General features: G+C 47.5%; 1 protein-coding gene across 1 annotated transcript in view; it reads right to left on the reverse strand.

Annotated features, from left to right (window-relative positions):
* Nucleotides 1-1,803: 1,803 nt before the first annotated feature.
* The window catches only part of TTC23L (tetratricopeptide repeat domain 23 like), a 42,642-nt gene continuing 23,286 nt past the window's right edge, over nucleotides 1,804-21,159 (reverse strand). Inside the window, exon 12 of the transcript XR_013220965.1 lies at nucleotides 1,804-2,185. The gene's annotated coding sequence lies outside the window, so the exon portion shown is untranslated. The remainder of the gene's footprint in view (nucleotides 2,186-21,159) is intronic.

A 21,159-nucleotide genomic window follows, 5' to 3' on the forward strand; every position in this document is an offset into this window, starting at 1 on the left:
GACCGGCCGGACTCTGCCTGCCCTGTGAACGGTACTCTGGACTGCGGACGCTGAAGTCTTCAGTAAAGGTAAAGAGACTGCAACCTTGTGTCCTCGTTATTTATTGCGCCTTACATCGTCCACCATCACCACCTACACATCTGGGAAGCCCTGGGGACATACTTCACCTGTGGGAAGGTATACCATCTAGCTGCCATTCCATCACCCCAGCGGACCCCTAAGCAGCGTCGGTCACTCTGACCGAATACCACAGGTGGCGTCACGAACACCAGACAAAGTTCACCTTTAATTGGACGCCCCTCAGAAGGGCCACGGACCGGGTCGGGCCACCGTGACATCCCTAGAACCGAGACAGAGGGACCCGGTACCGAGTACCCCATTGCCCTTAACGTGGGGGCGCTCCATGACTACCTTGATAATAAAGCAAACCCAAGTGATGACTACCTCAATGACTGCACTCCAACCTGAATGCATATCCTGCAACAAGCAAACTTCAGTAGACTTGGGGATTGTATTTCAGAAGACCAAAGGTCTGATAAAAGACAAAGAGCCCACGGAGAACTTACAAAGACTCATTGAGAATATGGACTCTATGAATCATACTAACAAACAAAAACTATATTCTATTTTCTAACACATATTTTAATATATTAATATAAATGTCTATATTTCTATGTCATAAAAATTTATCTATTTCATCCCCTTATAATAATCCCTCGATAAAAATAGGATTAGAAGGAACAGAAGGTCTGACCCACAAGTATAATTTGAATGGATACACAGCATGTCGGTATCCCATGATATACACCGGATAAGCCATGTATTTCGTGAAGTAGGATTATCTTGCAGACCTGAGAAACAGGAAGGGATCAGCTAGGGCAAGGTAGATCAGATGATAAAAAGAGGGGAATTGTTAAAGAAATGGTTAATCTTCATCTTTTTAATATCAGAAAAATAACAGAAAAACAAGTATTGTGCAATTTTATCATTTGGGTCTCCTTGTGGACAATTTCCCGGACATTCCACATAGTAGTGGTCAGAATTTCTCAGAATTGGTCAAGAACATGTAGTTTATTTCTAGACTAACGATATGTGTCTGTTTTGTCTGAATCCACCCAAAAATCCTGAATGTTCAGCCAAAATCTCAGAACCAGAGCATGCTGACATTTTCTTATGTAATTTATCTTGTACACTAGCATGTGTCTGACAACCCATTGCCAATTTATTATGTAACTCTATATTTCCTTTTGATCTTGGGGCTTTAAAAGCCCAGCCCTGAAAATAAAGAGCAGGAGATTACTTGGACAGACAACGAGCGTGTGTCTCTCTGATTATTGCTTCATCGCTTAGGTACCTATAAGACAGAACACCGGAGTAGGTTAGAAATCCCTTCTCTAACAGCCGCTTCACTCATATGCGGCTCTCATACTTACACTGTTACGTCACAACGAGCTTCTCTTCTGCTTCTCTGAGTTTTTCACTGAACATTACAATTAGGGAGAGCAGATTATCAGCAAATCGCACATGTGCTCGCCCATCACTAGTCTCACCTCTCCGTCCTCCCTCCACCCGGTAACTGCTGATCAGCTGGAGATCTTGTTCCTATTGGAGGAAGCTGCACCTCCCGTCCGATCAGATCTCCGCGCTCCTGTTTTGGTCCTGCGGGGGTGTTACATCGCGCCTCTTTGGGTGACGCTTACATTCCTGTTCCTGAATTTGTCAGATGCGGAATTACAAGATGTGCTGCTTCATTGGGAGTCTCCTTCACATGGGTGCGGTGTCTGCTGGTGAGTATGAAGGGCGACCAGTGATTGTACCTGATATTAGAGGATTATTACGTCTTATTTATGTAGTAACTTGTATTTGGTCATTGTACAGAAAAAATTTTTTTTTTTTAAAGTTTGCTGTTCAGTCACACTGTGTAATGTCTCCTCTCCAGCCATGCTCGCTGGGCCTGTCATTGAGGTCATTGCTCGGTTGTTCCTCCTCCCCAGGGTGCATTCATCACTCTCCTCTTTCTGCTGTGATTCCAACTCCCCACATGTAGCATTACAGGCGGCAGCAATAGCTCTATGTGCCCCAGGCTTCACCGACAAGTATAGGAGCATTTTCTGTACTGGGCCGTGCACTGCATTCTTCTTCATTACAGGCAAATTATACTGTACACAGAGTTACTACTCTATACCTGTATTCCAAGGGGAAAACAACATTCAGAGACTTTCTTCTTTCTATAAAATTACTACAAAAAGCATGATAAAAAATTACAATAATTATATTTTTAACTTACCTTTTAATAAATAAATATCACAAATTGTAACAACTCATACATTACAGTTAGATTATTAACAGTGATCAGAAAATGGCGTCATTTTATATTTTTTCTCCATTAACACCTTCACCCCCTGCAAATTTCCATTGTTTTGTTTCCATTTTTTTCCTCCCCTTCTCCCGTTAGGAGGAAGCTATGGGTTTGATGGTTCTTATGATTGCCTGCTCTATATCCTAACACTTTATCTCACTAGATTTTATTTAATTAATGCAGATGATCTTTTTTGCTACCAGTTTCTGCCTCTTTCTATGCACCGTGTGGCCATTTTCCCTTCCCATCATAATATCTTTTGTTTTTCCATTACTTATCTTTTTTATTATTATATATGTATCATACTTTGTAGATTGTGAGCACTCGCGGGCAGGGTCCTCTCTCCTCCTGTACCAGCTGTGACTTGTATTGTTCAAGATTATTGTACCGGTTTTTATTATGTATACCCCTCCTCACATGTAAAGCGCCATGGAATAAATGGCGCAATAATAATAAATAATAATAATAATAGTAATAAATAATAATAATACTTTCAGTATTATCCAATTGCTGCGCTTTGTCGCCCTCCTGTGTCCGCCCTATTGTTTACGCTCATCCCTTATTCATCTGTATGTTGTATCTTTAATAACATTTATATACTTCTACTTGTTTTGGCTGCACCATGTTTGTAGGTTCTTCACATAGTGGACTGGAAAATGGGAAAAAAATTACAAATGGGCAGAAATTGTGAAAAAAAATGCAATTCTGACATTTTTTTTTGGAATTGTTTATACGACGCACATTATAAGGTAAAAATGACCCTACGATACGATTCTCCTCATCAATACGATTGCGGAAATACCCAACATGTCCAGCTTTTTTTTTTATTATTTTAGTGGTTAAAGAAAAATCAGAAGTTTGCAAAAAAAACATTTTTCAGGTTGACGCCATTTTCCAAGACATTTTCATTGTTCACCCATGGAGCTGTGGGATGGTTTATTCCTTGTAAGGCGAGACAATGTTTTATAGGGATAGATAGGGAGGGTTTCAAGAAGCTCCATAATGACAGGCAAGGTCACAGCGGACAATCCTCCAGTGGTCCCTGGTTTATAGATGGTGCCCGCTATTAACCGCAGATGTTAGAAAGGCCACGAGCGCGGCCTTTTATAGGCCAGAGGCCATTTCAGGTCATTTCTGTGCACCACACCCTGATGTCAGCGCAGCCTCTAGATGGGTCAACGGCCGTTTTAATAACTGCTCCAGATAAGAGGCTGCAAGAGGATACTGGGGGAGCACAGAAAGGCGAGTCGAATCTTTTTTTTTTTCTTGGCTGGACAGGATAGTAGACATAGGGGCTCAGTAGAGAAGAGATAGGGACATAGGATGGGGCAAAATAGGGGCCCAGGATGGAGGAACGTGAGGGCCCAGGACGGAAGAGCAAGGGGGCCCAGGATAAAGGAATATAATTGACCGACCGGGATGGGGGAGCATGAGGGCCCAGGATGGAGGAACGTGAGAGCCCAGGATGGAGGAACGTGAGAGCCCAGGGTGGAGGAACGTGAGAGCCCAGGATGGGGGAACGTGAGAGCCCAGGATGGGGGGAACGTGAGAGCCCAGGATGGGGGGAACGTGAGAGCCCACGATGGGGGAACGTGAGAGCCCAGGATGGGGGAACGTGAGAGCCCAGGATTGGGGAACGTGAGAGCCCAGGATGGAGGAACGTGAGAGCCCAGGATGGGGGAACGTGAGGGCCCAGGATGGAGGAGCAAGGGGGCCCAGGATAAAGGAATAAAGTTGACCAGGAAGGGGGAACATAGGGACTTAGGATGGGATGCAGGAGTTCTTTTCTCAATGATGGCTCATTGACTTACGCATTTGTCAAAAATAGCTATGTGTGCCTTGGTTTTCAAGGTACCGGTGGAGCCAGGGTTAAGTACCCAGGCAACCATGTACACCCAATCTTGTATGATGTGAGCCGGACACAACATAGGAAAAACTGTAAAGATCCCAAAGAAACACATCCCTCGTCCGCTCCAGCCGTTCCAGTGATTGTGGATTGACTATATAAAGCTACCACGAGTAGGTATATATGAGTTTGTGATTGTGTGTTGATCGCTTATCAGGTCGGTCCAAGGCTTATCCAGTGCCAAACTTAGGAGATACTTTTTGGTTCAGAACTTAGAACATGATTATTCTTCCCACACTTAATAATAACCTTTATTTTTATATAGCGCTAACATATTCCGCAGCGCTTTACAGTTTGCACATATTATCATCGCTGTCCCCAATGGCGCTCACAATCTAAATTCCCTATCAGTATGTCTTTGGAATGTGGGAGGAAACCGGAGAACGCGGAGGAAACCAACGCAAACATGGAGAGAACATACAAACTCTTTGCAGATGTTGTCCTGGGTGGCATTGGAACCCAGGACTCCAGCGCTGCAAGGCTGCTGTGCTAACTACTGCGCCACCGTGCTGCCCCACACTTACTTCAGATGCAGCATGATAGCCTGACCTGCTATATACAAGCCTTGCACAATCTACCAGTGTGATAAATAAATGTATTTTTCCATTTCAGACTTTGAAACACCAACAAAACTACATGATCTGAAGGAGGGAGACTGGGTGCTCCTAAACAGAAGCATGAGAAAGAGCAGTAAGCCAAGATTTGAAGGGCCATACCAGGTTCTTGTAACTACATCAACAATGGTGAAGCTCGATGGAGAACTCATTTGGAAAGCCTTCCATCGCTGTAAAAGAGTCACACCACCAGCAGAATGATTGTCTCAGCTAATTGTAGTCCCTAACCAACACACCAAAGCACTGGACTATTTCACAGCAAAAGAAGATGGGATGTGTCAGATAAGAGGTCCTCCTTGTAGTCACTGTATTGACTTGATGGGAAATCTCCAGCTTAAGGCCAATATACAGAAAATAGCTAAAATAACTAAGAAATAGTTACAGGAACACAATGCAGACAACAAATCCTGGTGGGGAGAAACATTCTCTTTCCTGAACCCAGATAATTGGTGAAAGTGTCTAAGTGTGTGGGGTGGCTCTCAGGGATCTTACAAACCTGCGTGCAAACAGTATTATTTTATTTGTTGACATATATAGCTGTCAGATTAATGCTTTATGTTATATCACAGGTAATAGAGTCCATGTGTGGTATCCTGGGATCCGTTCTACTGCTGCTGAATGAGACAGTTGTCATGTGGCAGTAGATTGTTCCAGTGTATCAGGATTACCGTAGTTTGGGCACTATGAGTTAGGAAATGTAATACATTCCATTGTATACCGACGTCTCATAAATGTGCTTTGCTGCCATCTACTGGCCAATGTGTATATGAAAGTTAAGTGATTATTATCCTCACAACAAGCTGCCATAGAAACTGCTGGAAGGAGCCTCCCAGCTCAGGGCTCACACAGACTTCCTGAGGTAACTCCCAGCTCAGCACTCTCACACTTCCTGAGGTAACTTCCAGTTCTGGGCGGTTCAAGCTGCCTGAGGGTGCAAACACTACTGCTCCCATCATAGTTTTCCATGCGAGTCCACGCAGAGGGGACATCTTTCTCCACATAATTTCCTCCACAAAGGAGTGAAGTCTTCTAGTCAGGAGAGATAATGCTGTACATGTGCTCTCCTGCATGCTGGTTATCCTGTAATAGTGGGCTCAAAACTGTGAGTACTTCCACTGTTGTGAATTCTGCTTTTGGGTTCCCTCCAGTGGTAGTAGGTGGTAATGCAGTTGTCCCTGGGTTGCAGTCCTGGTCAGGTGTGTCTGCTGATTGCAGTTCTGACTGGGGTATTTAGGTGTGCAGGATTCATTAGTCCTTGCCAGTTGTCAATTGTTGTTGGGAGGTGTAGGACCTCTGCCTGGTTCCTCCTGCCTTTCTGCCAAATCAGCAAAGATAAGTGTCTGTTTTTTTTTCCTGTGGCACACATGCTTGTGCTTCACAATTCAGTGCTATTCTTTGTGTTTTCTTGTCCAGCTTAGATTGTGTCAGTATTTTCTCAGTCTTGTTGTATTCTCTGGAGTGGCAGATATACATTCCATGTCTTTAGTTAGATTGTGGAACTTTTTGTATTATCTGCTGTGGATATTTTTGGAAGGGTTTTAATACTGACCGCCTAGTAATCTGTCCTATCCTTTCCTATTTAGCTAGAGTGGCCTCTTTTGCTAAATCCTGTTTTCTACCTGCGTGTGTCTATTCTTCTCCTACTCACAGTCATTATTCGTGGGGGGCTGCCTATCCTTTGGGGGTCTGCTCTGAGGCAAGGTAGCATTCCTATTTCCATCTATAGGGGTATTTAGTCCTCTGGCTACTTCTAGTTGCGGTGTTAGTTCAGGATTTGCGGTCAGTACAGGTTCCACCGACTCCAGAGAAAGTTTCATGCTGCTCCAAGGTCACCAGATCATAACAGTACAACTGGCCCACTATGAGTTAAATGCATCTCAGAAGAAGGGAAGAAAGGTGTTGAGCCATTTTTTTTTCTGCAGTCTGTTTTGTCTTTTTTTTCCCTCTTTATTTATGGGTGGCTGAGGAGTCTTGTGCCAGCATGGATGTTCAGGAACTAGCTTCTCGTGTAGACCAGCTTGCTGCTAGGGTACAGGGTATTTCTGATTATATTGTTCAGACTCCTGCTTTAGAGCCGAAGATTCCTACTCCTGATTTGTTTTTTGGTGACAGGTCCAAATTTTGGGGTTTTAAAAACAATTGTAAACTGTTTTTTGCTCTGAGACCGCAATCCTCCGGTGATTCCATTCAGCAGGTTAAAATTGTCATCTCCCTGCTGCGTGGCGATCCACAGGATTGGGCATTTTCCCTGGAATCTGGGAATCCGGCCTTGCTTAATGTAGATTCCTTTTTTCAGGCTTTAGGATTATTATATGATGAACCGAATTCTGTGGATCAAGCGGAGAAAACCTTGTTGGCCCTGTCTCAGGGTCAAGAGGCGGCAGAATTGTATTGTCAGAAATTTAGAAAATGGTCTGTGTTGACTAAATGGAATGATGATGCTTTGGCGGCAATTTTCAGAAAGGGTCTTTCTGAATCCGTTAAAGATGTTATGGTGGGGTTTCCCACGCCTTCCGGTCTGAGTGATTCTATGTCTCTGGCCATTCAGATTGATCGGCGCTTGCGGGAGCGTCAAACTGTGCGCGCTGTGGCGTTGTCCTTAGAGCAAGGTCCTGAGCCAATGCAGTGTGATAGGATTTTGTCTAGAACAGAACAACAAGGATTCAGACGTCAGAATAGGTTGTGTTATTATTGTGGCGACGCTTCTCATGTCATTTCAGTCTGCCCTAAGCGGATAAAAAGGATCGCTAGTTCATTTACTATCAGTACTGTACAACCTACATTTCTGTTATCAGTGTCCTTGATCTGCTCATTGTCATCATTTTCTGTCATGGCGTTTGTGGATTCAGGTGCCGCCTTGAACTTAATGGATTTTGAGTTTGCCAGGCGTTGTGGTTTTCCCTTGCAGCCTTTGCAGAACCCTATTCCTTTAAGGGGGATTGATGCTACACCTTTGGCTAAAAATAAGCCCCAGTTTTGGACACAGGTGACCATGCACATGGCGCCAGCCCATCAGGAAGATTGTCGATTTCTGGTGTTGCATAATCTGCATGATGTTATCGTGCTGGGTTTTCCGTGGTTACAGGTACATAATCCTGTGTTGGATTGGAAATCTATGTCTGTGACTAGTTGGGGTTGTCAGGGGGTTCATAATGATGTTCCTTTGATGTCAATCTCCTCTTCTTCCTCTTCTGAAATTCCAGAGTTTTTGTCTGATTTTCAGGATGTATTCGATGAGCCCAAGTCCAGTTCCCTTCCACCGCTTAGGGACTGTGATTGTGCGATTGACTTGATTCCAGGCAGTAAGTTTCCTAAGGGCCGACTTTTGAACCTGCAGCGCCCCAGAGTCCTGGTCGTTGCAGTACTGTGGCTCCGCCACTATGGGGAGCCATGGTGCGTCCGATGGCACTGAAGGAGTTCATCTGATCAGGTATCACAGACACCAATACATTTCACAGCCGGGCCTCCGGGGGGAGCTAAGGGTTCTATTCATTAGGCCACTCCCCACCATAGTGGGTAAACTGGGGGTCAGGCAGGAAGTTAGATGAGAGAAAGCTGACTGGATTGAACGAAGCAACACCTTGTGGCAGAGGGTGTTGCGGAGGAAGAGACAGTAGGGTCTCTGCCAGGGGTGGGATCCTGGCAGAGGCTTGGCATTGGAAAGAACGTAACGGGTCCGCGCCAGCTCCGGGAAGCGGCGGGATTCAAGAAAGGACTAGAAGCGAGATAGATTGTGCTGAGTGAGAAACGAGATCAAGCAATAGGAGAATTCCAGTAGGGGTCGTGCTGTAAGACCGAAGCAACACCCTACTGAGGCGCACTACCGGTGGCCGGAACGCCGAGGGAGTATTATAACATTCAGCTTCAAGCAATACTCTAAACAGCGGCAGGACAGTCAGTTTAAGGCGGGCTGTCTAACACATATCACCTATGAAGTCTTGGGAGGCAATTGCGGGAGAGGGGCGTCTCTAGGGTCCCGGAAGAACTCCAGGCCTACCCGACAAACGGGTGCCGTTCTAACCGTAACATCAGGGAGGGACGGACGATTAGAAGAACATCATTTAATCGAGTTGTGAGGGAACTTAAGAAACAGACACAACAGTTGTGGGGTACTTTCCGTAAGCACAGCAGGGGAGGACTACAACACATAGCGCTAAGAAGGAAGGCACCGATTTCCACCTGTGAAGAGAACTCTGGAAGTGCCATTGGACCGGCCGGACTTGCGCAGCCTGGTGAACCGTATTCTGGACTGAGGACTCAGAGATCTCCAGTAAAGAGGTAAAGAGACTGCAACCTGGTGTCCTCGTTATTTACCGCGACCTGCACCCCACAACTGCACCGTTACAACACCACTTATTGCACCGGACGTCCCCCACTGACAGACAAGGCCACGGACCGGGTCTAGCCACCGTGACAACCCCAGGACTGAGACCTAGAGGCCCGGCTCCGGGTACCCCTCGGCCCTGCGGCGGTGTGGGGGCGCTCCGCAACTTGGCGTCACGAACAGGATCTACTTAAGCCTGAAGAATCAGGTCATGTGTGCCTTAGAACTGTGATTTATTGTGCTTGGACTGTACTTTATTGAGAGGACTGTGTGTTGTGCCAATTTGCCGCCAAAATCCGCCGCCATTGTAGCGCTGAGGAGAGCGCAGGAAGAGAAGAGGGGCGTGAAGGGGGCGTAGGCAAGCTGGAGAGCGCGAACAGCAATGGCCGCCCAGTCTAAATATTTCTGCACGGTGAGGACGTGTCCGTCAGCAGCAGAGATCCGCCTCCTAATCCTTAATGGGGGGCGGAGGCAGAGAAAACGAAACCGCTCCCGAAGGAGAGAGCGGGAAAAAGATCAGGAAGTGACCCACGTGGAGGACGCTATGGCCAGCAGCTCTGAACCCGACAGTGGGGTTGAAGTGGAAGTCTCCCCCGACTACCTGGATGAGCCCAGCAACCCGTCCTCCGTGGATAACACCAGATTCCTGAGAGCCGAGATGGAGGACTTATATAACCAGCTCCTCCAACTGAATGTGAGAGTCCAGGCTCCGCACCCGGTGGTGCCGGCAGAGGGTTCTCGGACATCGGAGTTCTCCCCGGAAGAACCAGCAGGACCTGCTGCGGAAAGTGAACCTGTACCAGTTGGTGAGTCCGCCGATCCTGCCCCGCCAGCCGAGGGTGTGTTAGTGGGTCCCGTAGCGGCACCACCTCTCCCGGGAGCCCATAGACTCCAGCGCCTGCTACCATGGGAGGAAGCCACGGGCATGGAACACCGTATGCGAGCCCCAATCACCCCTACTCCCTTGCTGTGTGAGGTCCATGCGGAGCGCACGGTGTGCCGCTGGGTGAACCCCGGATCCAATCTTATGGGGTTCCCCGGGGTGGAGACCCAGAAGGGGGAGATGGTACAGGCCCTAAGCTGGGAGGAATACCGGGTCCAGCTAGAACAACAGTGGCGAGAGGAAGAGAAAATACATCAGGCTGGGAAGGAGGCCCACCATCAAAAGGATTTGGCGGTTAAGGACCGGGCCCGTAAGGACCCCACCACTCACCAGGCCCCGCGCAGGCAGGGCATCGTCACCACCTTTAAACTCCGAGGAGGCTGGGGCTTTATTAAAGAACCGGGGCTGTACGCGGAGGTCTTCGTTAACCGACGGGATGTCGAGTCGCACCTCAGAGAGGGCCACCCCGATCGAGACCTCTACCCGGGGGACAGCGTTACTTACACCCGGCATTTTGGGGAAAAGGGGTGGTTCGCTCTGAACATCTACAAGAAAGAGAAACCAGCCCCTGTAGCCAAAGTGTTCCCGTGTGATCGATCTGCAACCACCGCAGTGGCCAAGGAAGTGTCTTTTCAAGTAACCGATGCTCCTGATGTACCAGTGCAGAAGGAAGTGGGAACGCAGACCCTCATCACCGCACACGATTTGGTTGTGCAACAGACCTGCACCCATGGGGTGTACCTGGCCGCGGGAGTGAACCTGGAACCTGAACTGCCTGTATTGCAGGGGTTCCCCCGCCAGGTGGCGCCTCGTGGGGGATTCTGAGATTTTAATGCTTCTGAAAATGTAAATAGTTACTGTTCCCAGTGGCGTAGGAAGGGGGGTGCGGGGGGGGCGGTCCGCCCCGGGCGGCACAATGCGGGGGGCGGCACAATGCGGCGGTGAGTGAGTGGCGTATCTAGGGGGGAGCAGCCGGCAGGGGGGCGCAGTCGGGCCGCCTAAAGCGGCGGTCCGCAGTGTCTCCCCCGGCGGCTGCATTCTGTCACCCCCCGCACTGGGAGTCAGCTGTTCTCTGTGCCGACTGTCAAGCTGACAGCCGGCACAGAGAAGCTGCGGCGCGCCGGCTCCCAGTGTTCAATCGTACTCGTATCTGTGATGCGAGTACAATTGAAGCTCTGACTGCCGGGTCAGAGCGACGCCAGCAGCGTGATCAGGTCATGTGATCACGCTGCTGACGTCACTCACCTGCGCGGCAGAGCAGGAGATGCAGAGCGGTGGTAAGTGCTCCAGTGGAGCTGAAGACACCGAAAGTGCAGGGGGGGGGGGCATATATTGTGGGGGGGATTTAATGTGAGGGGATGGGGGGCATATATTGTGGGGGGGATTTAATGTGAGGGGATGGGGGGCATATATTGTGGGGGGGGATTTAATGTGAGGGGATGGGGGGCATATATTGTGGGGGGGATTTAATGTGAGGGGATGGGGGGCATATATTGTGGGGGGGATTTACTGTGAGTGGGGATGGGGGGCATATATTGTGGGGGGGATTTACTGTGCGGGGATGGGGGGGATATATTGTGGGGGGGATTTAATGTGCGGGGATGGGGGGGATATATTGTGGGGGGGATTTAATGTGCGGGGATGGGGGGGATATATTGTGGGGGGGATTTAATGTGCGGGGATGGGGGGCATATATTGTGGGGGGGATTTACTGTGAGTGGGGATGGGGGCATATATTGTGGGGGGGATTTAATGTGAGTGGGGATGGGGGGCATATATTGTGGGGGGGATTTACTGTGAGTGGGGGGGATTTAATGTGAGTGGGGATAGTGGGATATATTATTGGATTGGGGATATTTAATATGAGTGGAGATGAGGGGATTTATTGTGGGGGGAGATTTAATGTGAGTGGAGATGGGGGATTTAATGTGTGGGGGAGATCTGAGGACACAAAATGAAGAGCAAAGGGGGAGATGGGGGGGCATATATGAGGAAACAGTATGGGGATGGGTGCAGACAGCTTGGGGTCAAACAGGGGAATGTATGCGGACACAGTATGAGTAGCGATGTGAAAAACGTATGTGGACAGAGTACGGGGAGTGAGGGTGTTGGGATGTGTGCATGCGTAGCATGGGGGACAGTGTAAGGGCACAGCCAGGAGGGGATAGTATACAAAGGAGGGGGAGTGTGATGAGAGAGTACAGTATAAATACTGGGCCCTATAGGGGGGACACAGTGTGAGAGGTCAGTGTGAAGAGGGGTCCGGTATAGAAAGGGGAGGTCAGTGTGAAGAGCAAGTACCATAAGACGGACAGTGTGGGGGTCATATTTTATGCAGACAATATAGTGAGGGGCAATTTTTTATTCAGGAGCATTATAATGACACTTGTATCTTTAAGGGCGTCATGTGGAGATTTTCTGCAAAAGAACGGAGAAGATGGAAGTCTGCAGAGACGGCTGTGGATCAGAAAACTCATCATGGGGTCTGGACAATATGAAGAAATGAAGGAGAACAACTCCAGAGGCGACGTCATCTATAAGGTACCTGGATGTAAATGTTATTTGTGATACTAACTAACTCTCATGTTTTTATTTATGTTAGGAGCATTAAAGGGGATGTCCAGGTTTGTAATGAGTCTGCAGTCATTCTTTGTGACTGCAGACTTCTGACTTCTCACAGTGTGCCCTGCACACTGTCAGGATTCTCTCGTGCTGGCGATTTACATACATGCGGTCACATGCTGACTAGACATGTGTGGCCTCACTCTATGATAATGAACTGAGCGAGGCTGGGCACGTCTAGTCGGAATGTGGTCAGAAGTATACAAATCACATGCTTGTGCTGACATGACCGTCCACCGGCCAGGGAGAATCCTAAAAGTGTGCAGTGCATTAGTTGTGAGAATTCAGAAGCTGCGATGTCAGGATTCAGCTCTGCAGGTTCCAGTCGTCGACACATGGACACGTCACTCATATGCGATTTTCATACTCGTGGTCCTGTAACAACGAGCTTCTCTTCTGCTTCTCTCAGTTTTTCACTTAACATTGGGAGCTTAAGGGAGAGGAGCTCGTCGGTACATGACTAAGTGTGAAAATTGCATACATTCGGGGGGGGGGGGGGGGGGGGCGCCAAACTCGGGAACAGCCCCGGGCGGCAAAAGCTCTAGCTACGCCCCTGACTGTTCCTGATTGTTGTTGCTAAACCCGTCCAGGGTTAACTCTTTATGGATCCCTTAGTTGACCCGGGATCCTTATTGTTTGTTTTTCCACAAGTTTGCACAAGTTTTACAAACTGAGAAATCATGAACAGTGCATGATCCAAACTTTCTTGTAAATAGTTTGCACCTTATTAAAGGCGCTTCCTACTGGTATTATTTAAAGACTCTTTGCGAAGATACCGTTCTGGAACCTTTGCTGAACAAAGACTGGTAGGCTGAGAAGACGAGCTACCTCAGAAAGACTTGATCCTCTTTTAAAGGGGATGTCCAACAGCGTACTTACGAGAGATACTGTTTTAGAACAGTAATGCCATGGTAATGTTGGAATGAGAAAAGTTAAATGTGTTTTACTGGTTAAATGTGAAGAAATGCTGATGATGATGCTCTGGAAGAAATGTAACTGTTTTGCATATAGGAAAGTGATGTGCGTTCAACTTGTTTAAGATGTGAAACCTAGATAATGTTCTTTAAAAGGAAAGATGCAGAAAGCCCGTAGGGGCAGATTTAGAGTTCTGCTTAAGTGAAAGTAAGAAAGTAATAATGAAGGTGAGGATAGAAGGTAAACCCTGAGTCCCCATAGAAAGTTAGAAATGTGTTACTAAGGACAGAAAGTGGACCCGTGGGGGTTAGTGAGTGAGTCCTAATAGGAGCCAAGTAGAGCCGGCTCCATGTTCTCTAATTGAAAGGAATGTTATGTCTATACCATGTATAGTAGAGAAAGGCAGTAGGCCCTGGCTGAACGGGGCGGTCCTGTAAAAGAAAGGAGAGGCAGTAGGTCTGGTGCCATAGGGACAGGCGGTCCTGCAGGTTCGAAGAAGGAGAATGAAAAGTTAAAATACCTTATAATGTGATTATAGGAAGGTCTTTAGCGGATTAAGAGTGTATATCCTTAAAGGCAAAGTTAAATTATTGGTCAATAATGTTTGCACTTAGTAGAATACCCGGTTGGGTAAGAAAAGCTAATTATAGCATGTTGCTATGATATTTAATTATGTTTGTAACGTTAAAGTGTCCTCACCTCCCATAAAGGGAAGCCTGTTCAAGTATACTTATTGTTTTGCACTCAACAAAAATTGTATGTCTTTTTGCTAACCTGTATTGTTTTCTTCCCAGTCCCGGAGTACTGTGTTTAACCAGGGGGGAGTGCAGCGCCCCAGAGTCCTGGTCGTTGCAGTACTGTGGCTCCGCCACTATGGGGAGCCATGGTGCGTCCGATGGCACTGAAGGAGTTCATCTGATCAGGTATCACAGACAACAATACATTTCACAGCCGGGCCTCCGGGGGGAGCTAAGGGTTCTATTCATTAGGCCACTCCCCACCATAGTGGGTAAACTGGGGGTCAGGCAGGAAGTTAGATGAGAGAAAGCTGACTGGATTGAACGAAGCAACACCTTGTGGCAGAGGGTGTTGCGGAGGAAGAGACAGTAGGGTCTCTGCCAGGGGTGGGATCCTGGCAGAGGCTTGGCATTGGAAAGAACGTAACGGGTCCGCGCCAGCTCCGGGAAGCGGCGGGATTCAAGAAAGGACTAGAAGCGAGATAGATTGTGCTGAGTGAGAAACGAGATCAAGCAATAGGAGAATTCCAGTAGGGGTCGTGCTGTAAGACCGAAGCAACACCCTACTGAGGCGCACTACCGGTGGCCGGAACGCCGAGGGAGTATTATAACATTCAGCTTCAAGCAATACTCTAAACAGCGGCAGGACAGTCAGTTTAAGGCGGGCTGTCTAACACATATCACCTATGAAGTCTTGGGAGGCAATTGTGGGAGAGGGGCGTCTCTAGGGTCCCGGAAGAACTCCAGGCCTACCCGACAAACGGGTGCCGTTCTAACCGTAACATCAGGGAGGGACGGACGATTAGAAGAACATCATTTAATCGAGTTGTGAGGGAACTTAAGAAACAGACACAACAGTTGTGGGGTACTTTCCGTAAGCACAGCAGGGGAGGACTACAACACATAGCGCTAAGAAGGAAGGCACCGATTTCCACCTGTGAAGAGAACTCTGGAAGTGCCATTGGACCGGCCGGACTTGCGCAGCCTGGTGAACCGTATTCTGGACTGAGGACTCAGAGATCTCCAGTAAAGAGGTAAAGAGACTGCAACCTGGTGTCCTCGTTATTTACCGCGACCTGCACCCCACAACTGCACCGTTACACCACTTATTGCACCGGACGTCCCCCACTGACAGACAGGGCCACGGACCGGGTCTAGCCACCGTGACAACCCCAGGACTGAGACCTAGAGGCCCGGCTCCGGGTACCCCTCGGCCCTGCGGCGGTGTGGGGGCGCTCCGCAAACCTGTCTGTGCCTGAACATACCGCTATGCGGAGCTATGTTAAGGAGTCTTTGGAAAAAGGGCATATTCGGCCATCTTCTTCACCGTTGGGAGCAGGTTTTTTTTTTGTTGCTAAGAAGGATGGCTCCTTGAGACCCTGTATTGATTATCGCCTCTTGAATAAGATCACGGTCAAGTTTCAATACCCTTTACCTTTGCTTTCCGATTTGTTTGCTAGGATTAAGGGGGCTAGTTGGTTTACGAAGATTGACCTTCGGGGGGCATATAATCTTGATCGTATTAAGCAGGGTGATGAATGGAAAACTGCGTTTAATACGCCCGAAGGCCATTTTGAATACCTTGTGATGCCAATTGGGCTCACTAACGCTCCATCTGTTTTTCAATCCTTCATGCATGATATCTTCCGGACTTATATTGATAAATTCTTTATTGTATATTTGGACGATATTTTGATTTTTTCCGATGATTGGAAGTCTCATGTGGAACAGGTCAGGATGGTATTTCAGATCCTTCGTGACAATGCTTTGTTTGTGAAGGGGTCTAAGTGTCTCTTTTTGGTGCAGAAGGTTTCTTTTTTGGGCTTTATTTTTTCTCCCTCATCTATGGAGATGGATCCGGTTAAGGTTCAGGCCATTCATGATTGGATTCAACCCACATCCGTGAAGAGCCTTCAGAAATTTTTGGGTTTTGCAAATTTTTATCGCCGTTTCATTGCTAACTTCTCCAGCGTGGTTAAACCCTTGACTGATTTGACGAAAAAAGACGCTGATGTGGCGAATTGGTCCTCTGCGGCTGTCTCTGCCTTTCAGGAGCTTAAACGCCGATTTACTTCTGCTCCGGTGTTGCGCCAACCAGATGTTTCTCTTCCGTTTCAGGTTGAGGTTGATGCTTCTGAGATTGGGGCAGGGGCCGTTTTGTCTCAGAGGGATTCTGTTGGTTCTTTGATGAAACCGTGTGCCTTCTTCTCCCGCAAGTTTTCGCCTGCTGAACGCAATTATGATATCGGCAATCGGGAGTTGTTGGCTATGAAGTGGGCATTTGAGGAGTGGCGACATTGGCTTGAGGGAGCTAAGCACCATATTGTGGTCCTGACCGATCATAAGAATTTGATTTACCTTGAGTCTGCCAAGTGGCTGAGTCCTAGACAGGCTCGATGGTCTTTGTTTTTTTCCCGTTTTGATTTCGTGGTTTCGTATCTTCCGGGTTCTAAGAATGTTAAGGCTGATGCCCTTTCTAGGAGTTTTTTGCCTGATTCTCCTGAGGTCCTTAAACCGGTCGGCATTCTGAAAGAAGGGGTGGTCCTTTCTGCCATTTCCCCTGATTTACGGCGGGTTCTTCAGGAATTTCAGGCTGATAGACCTGACCGCTGTCCTGTGGGGAAATTGTTTGTTCCTGACAGATGGACTAGTAGAGTGATTTCTGAGGTTCATTGTTCTGTGTTGGCTGGTCATCCTGGTATTTTTGGTACCAGAGATTTGGTTGGTAGGTCCTTTTGGTGGCCTTCGTTGTCACGTGATGTGCGTTCTTTTGTGCAGTCCTGTGGGACTTGTGCGCGGGCCAAGCCTTGTTGTTCCCGTGCTAGTGGGTTACTTTTGCCATTGCCGGTCCCTGAGAGGCCCTGGACGCATATTTCTATGGATTTTATGTCTGATCTTCCGGTTTCCCAGAGGATGTCGGTTATCTGGGTTGTTTGTGACCGGTTTTCTAAGATGGTTCATTTGGTGCCTTTGCCTAAATTGCCTTCCTCTTCAGAGTTGGTTCCATTGTTTTTTCAGCATGTGGTTCGTTTGCATGGTATTCCGGAGAATATTGTGTCCGACAGAGGTTCCCAGTTTGTTTCTAGGTTTTGGCGGGCCTTTTGTGCTAGGCTGGGCATTGATTTGTCTTTTTCTTCCGCATTTCATCCTCAGACAAATGGCCAGACCGAGCGAACTAATCAGACTTTGGAGACTTATTTGAGATGTTTTGTGTCTGCCGATCAGGATGATTGGGTGGCCTTTTTGCCATTGGCCGAGTTTGCCCTTAATAATCGGGCTAGTTCGGCTACTTTGGTTTCGCCTTTTTTTTGTAATTTTGGTTTTCATCCTCGTTTTTCTTCTGGGCAGGTTGAGCCTTCTGATTGTCCTGGTGTGGATTCTGTGGTTGACAGGTTGCAGCAGATTTGGGCTCATGTGGTGGACAATTTGGTGTTGTCTCAGGAGGAGGCTCAACGTTTTGCTAACCGTCGTCGGTGTGTTGGTTCCCGGCTTCGGGTTGGGGATCTGGTTTGGTTGTCTTCCCGTCATGTTCCTATGAAGGTCTCTTCCCCTAAGTTTAAGCCTCGGTTTATTGGTCCTTATAGGATTTCCGAGATTATTAATCCGGTGTCTTTTCGATTGGCGCTTCCGACCTCTTTTGCTATCCATAATGTCTTCCATAGATCTTTATTGCGGAAATATGTGGTGCCCTGTTGTGAATTCCACTCTTGGGCTCCCTCCGGTGGTTGTAAGTAGCACTTTTGTGAATTCTGCTCTTGGGCTCCCTCCTGTGGTTTTGAGTGGTATAGCTGCTTCTTGGATTTAGTATCAGCAGCTGCTTCCACTGATCTTCTTTCTGCTCAGCTATTTTAGTCTGGCTTTATCCCTCAATCAATGCCAGTTGCCAATTGTTCTTGCCTGGAGGCACGGCTCTTGGATTTTCCTGACACTCTGATCCGTTCAGCAAAGTTAAGTCCTTGCTTGTCCTTTTGCAGTCCACTTGTTGTGGACTTATTGTTCAGCACATTTATGTTTTGTTCATTTGTCCAGCTTATCAGTATGTATCTATTTAGCTAAGCTGGAAGCTCTGGGCTGCAGATTTTGCCCTCCACACCTTTAGTCAGGTGTGGAGATTTTTGCATATCTCTGCGGTGGACTTTTTCTAGTTTTTATTACTGACCGCACAGTGTTTCTTTCCTTACTGTCTATCTAGCTAGAATTGGCCTCCTTTGCTAAATCTTGTTTCATACTACGTATGTCATTTCCTTCTCCTCTCACAGCCAATATTTGTGGGGGGCTGTCCTATCCTTTGGGGATTTTCTCTGAGGCAAGATAGCTTTCCTGTTTCTACCTTTAGGGGTAGCTAGTTCTCCGGCTGTGACGAGATGTCCAGGGAGTGACAGGAACATTCCACGGCTACTGCTAGTGTTGTGTTAAGATCAGGGACTGCGGTCTGTATAGTTACCACCTGCCCAGAGCTAGTGGCATGTCGCTCCTAAATTACCAGTCCATAACAGTGCCCGTTGTTCCCTCTGTTGATCCTCCGTCCCCTGTTTTGGTTGATGGGGAGTTGGAGTATGTGGTTGAGAAGATTTTGGATTCTCGTTTTTCGAGGCGGAGGCTTCAGTACCTTGTCAAATGGAAGGGTTATGGCCAGGAGGATAATTCTTGGGTTTTTGCTTCTGATGTCCATGCTGCTGATTTGGTCCGTGCTTTTCATCTGGCTCGTCCTGATCGGCCTGGGAGTGCTGGTGAGGGTTCGGTGACCCCTCCTCAAGGGGAGGGTACTGTTGTGAATTCTGCTTTTGGGTTCCCTCCGGTGGTAGTAGGTGGTAATGCAGTTGTCCCTGGGTTGCAGTCCTGGTCAGGTGTATCTGCTGATTGCAGTTCTGACTGGGGTATTTAGGTGTGCAGGATTCATTAGTCCTTGCCAGTTGTCAATTGTTGTTGGGAGGTGTAGGACCTCTGCCTGGTTCCTCCTGCCTTTCTGCCAAATCAGCAAAGATAAGTGTCTGTTTTTTTTTTCCTGTGGCACACATGCTTGTGCTTCACAATTCAGTGCTATTCTTTGTGTTTTCTTGTCCAGCTTAGATTGTGTCAGTATTTTCTCAGTCTTGTTGTATTTTCTGGAGTGGCAGATATACATTCCATGTCTTTAGTTAGATTGTGGAACTTTTTGTATTATCTGCTGTGGATATTTTTGGAAGGGTTTTAATACTGACCGCCTAGTAATCTGTCCTATCCTTTCCTATTTAGTTAGAATGGCCTCTTTTGCTAAATCCTGTTTTCTACCTGCGTGTGTCTGTTCTTCTCCTACTCACAGTCATTATTCGTGGGGGGCTGCCTATCCTTTGGGGGTCTGCTCTGAGGCAAGGTAGCATTCCTATTTCCATCTATAGGGGTATTTAGTCCTCCGGCTGTGTCGAGGTGTCTAGGGTATGTTAGGCACACCCCACGGCTACTTCTAGTTGCGGTGTCAGTTTAGGGATTTGCGGTCAGTACAGGTTCCACCGACTCCAGAGAAAGTTTCATGCTGCTCCAAGGTCACCAGATCATAACATTCCACTCTTTAGTGTGTTTCCACAGAGAACCAATCTGTGTAGGTCCTTCAATCAGTGTAATATTTATTGGACTGCGCATAGCATTTCCTCTAATAGCAAGTGAAGAGAACTCTGCTCCAGCCGCCCTGAGAGGCCATAACCTCGCATGTCTCATGAGGAGAGAATCACTACATCCATATGCACAATATACTGTGAACTTTGCCTTTAAGAGAGAGTCTGTACCCCATTACCTCTTTCGCTTCGAAACCTGCACCCAGACACCACCTCTACAGGAGTGCCCCCGGGGGGTCCTATACCATCCACAAGTGCCACCTCCCACTATATAACAATTGTTGTGGACACGAGAGAAGTGTTGAGGGGTCCAGCGAGCCACTTCAGCTACCATGACATCATTATCTGCTGATATGAGGTTAGTCTGCAGGTTCATAGCATTCTGAAGCTGCCTGTCGCCCGCTCTGAGGGCCCCGCTGTGCATTAATAAATCAAAAATCCTGCTTAGTACACCAGACTATGGCTGTTTTGTTTGATGTCTCAAGCACTAAAACATATCTTATTATTTGGAGTTCAAAAGGCATAGAAGATAGTTGATTTAATTCAGAATCGCCACGGTCCACCCTTTTTAGCTATAACCACTACACTCTCCTTCTCCTTATCTTAAGTATCCCCCACCATGCTGCCCCCTTTCATAACTGGACATTCTCTTTACACTGTCCCCTCACACTGTGCTTCTCCTATACTGCACAGTCTCTATGCTGTGCCCCTCCACACTTCCCCTATGTATACTTTCCCCTCCTTGCTGTGCACTCAAACTGTCTCCCCATGCTGTCCTCTCTCTATACTGCCCTCCAACACTGCCCGGCCTCTATACTGAGACCCCTCTCTCTCCCCCTACTGTCCCATCACATTTTTCTCTCCCATAATGTCTCCTCGCACATTTTTTCCCACATAATGACACCTCATACCCCCCAATACTGGCCACTCACACTTTTTGACCCCATACTGTCTTCTCACACTTCACCCCAAAGCTTTTTCCTCCCACAACTCCCGTACTGTCCCCTACAGTTTTCTCCCCTTATACTTATAGTGTCCCCTTACTTTTATCCTCCATACTGTTCCCTTACACACTCTCCTCATTACTTACCTCCAATATGGTCCCTTCAGATTTCTCCCCATATTGTCTTCTCACACTATTCACCTTCGTACTGTCCCATCACACTTTTCCATTCCTACTGTCCCTGCTGTTTTTTGTCACCCATTCT

This window comes from Ranitomeya variabilis, chromosome 1, assembly GCF_051348905.1.
Source record: "Ranitomeya variabilis isolate aRanVar5 chromosome 1, aRanVar5.hap1, whole genome shotgun sequence".
Taxonomy (NCBI): domain Eukaryota; kingdom Metazoa; phylum Chordata; class Amphibia; order Anura; family Dendrobatidae; genus Ranitomeya; species Ranitomeya variabilis.